The sequence below is a fragment of the Sinocyclocheilus grahami genome, unplaced genomic scaffold, assembly GCF_001515645.1.
Source record: "Sinocyclocheilus grahami isolate Dianchi unplaced genomic scaffold, SAMN03320097.WGS_v1.1 scaffold10.1, whole genome shotgun sequence".
Taxonomy (NCBI): domain Eukaryota; kingdom Metazoa; phylum Chordata; class Actinopteri; order Cypriniformes; family Cyprinidae; genus Sinocyclocheilus; species Sinocyclocheilus grahami.
In genome coordinates this window covers 1,497,695-1,499,559 of record NW_015505189.1, presented here as the reverse complement: position 1 = coordinate 1,499,559, position 1,865 = coordinate 1,497,695, and positions in this window count along the sequence as shown.

Below are 1,865 nucleotides of genomic sequence, written 5' to 3'. Positions count from 1 at the left end.
GCATTAAATATTATGAGCCCAATATATATATATATATATATATATATATATATACACTACTACACTACACAAATAATTTAATATATAGCAATATACTATTATATATATATATATATATATATATATATATATATATATATTTGTATATACTTATAATTTGAGCCTTATGGTAAATTGTAATTTAATCATCTTCACCAATAATTAATTTAGCTTAATGTACTTTAATTATCAGTACATCTAAGGTCAAAGGACAATGCCAATGGCAGATGTAGTACATCTGGGATTGTATTTATATTGCATACCTGAAAAACACTCTTCATCAGTAGTCAGGGGGTATACATTTCGGATGCAGCATCTGTCCCTCTGTCTCTCTTTTCCGAGACCCTTTTGGCTAGTTCAGTGTTGGGGGATGCATGTGGGTGATAGGGCACGGAGGTAAATGGGGGAAGTGTTCCTATAGCAAAGACAGCACTTCAGAGAACAGCTGGTGCCTCTCTTCCAAACAAAGAAAATACTATCCATCGCTGAGCACCGTCTCTGATGAATGGAAAAAAGAGACAATACCTGCCAGCACATCAGGCTGGAATACATCCCAGATCATAGTTCTATCTGTATGATACGCAGCGAATACAGAGCCGGGTGTGATGAAGACAAAGCAGCACAATGTTTTGTTCAGCTGATTAACTAGCATTGCAGTAAGAACATTTCCCTCACCTATTTAATTCACCCTCTTCCTGTGGTTAGATCAGCTCCAGAATGATGCCCTGAGCTAGTTTGGGATTTAATGGAACCGGCGCTGATTACAGATTCATATGTGCACAGCTCATGCAGGCATTACAGTTGACAGCTGTCCTCATCAGGTCTGGAGTTGCTCTCAGACAGTCGAATCAACAATCTGGTGTCCCCATTAGCACAGCTGAAAGAGCCAAGGTGTTTGGCGCTGATAGTTTTCAGCACAGGCGAATTTCAATGGAAGTAGATAAGCATTTTCATATTTCTGTCAAAGAGGGGGGAGTCTGCTCCAATTATCCAAATAAATGTCAAGTGATCTCATTAGGAGGCTGATAAGGTTTCTCGCAATGGCCATTAGACAGACCTGATGATAATTCATTCCTGCTTTTTTTCCTTTCTTTCCAGAATACTCAATGGAGCACACGATCAATGCATTTAATTGACCCTTTGCTAAGCTTTGCCTGCTTGGTTACTGTTGCTAACTCTAGTTTCTCCAGACTAGTTTCACAGAAGATCCCACTGGAATGAACTAGAAAACACTGCCTGCATCCAAATATACATACTTCCCTTCTACACTGTAAAAACTGATACGAACAATAAGTTATGACAACATGAGTTTTTAGTAGGCAAAAAGCAATATGTGAGTAGAAAGTTCGAATTCACTGTATTCATAAAGTAAGCAAAAAGAATCTGGGAGAGAAGTTGTGAATGGCAGTGAGGCAATGCAACTGAGGCTGTAAGTCACATGACAAATGTAGTACATTCAAACCACACACATTCATATTATATAAAAATACTTTTTTTAAGTGGTGTGAAGTAAATACTTATTCAAAAGAAATACCTACTCGAAGAGTATCTGATTTCAGATGCTGCCAGTGTGATTTTCAGTGCTCATATAGGGGTAAAGATTGACTGGATATTATTTGTACATGGGCTGAAATGAATTGTGAGATTGGACTGCATATTTATTTGTATTTCTTCATACACATAGTTAAATTAAAATGAAACTGCTAAAAACTGCTGAGACAGCAAATTAGAACTGAGGCAAATGCTAAATGTATCACAGTCAATTGAAAAGAAAAATCTAGTTTGAAAATTATATTTGTGGATTATATTAGTGTAAGAGGACTGAA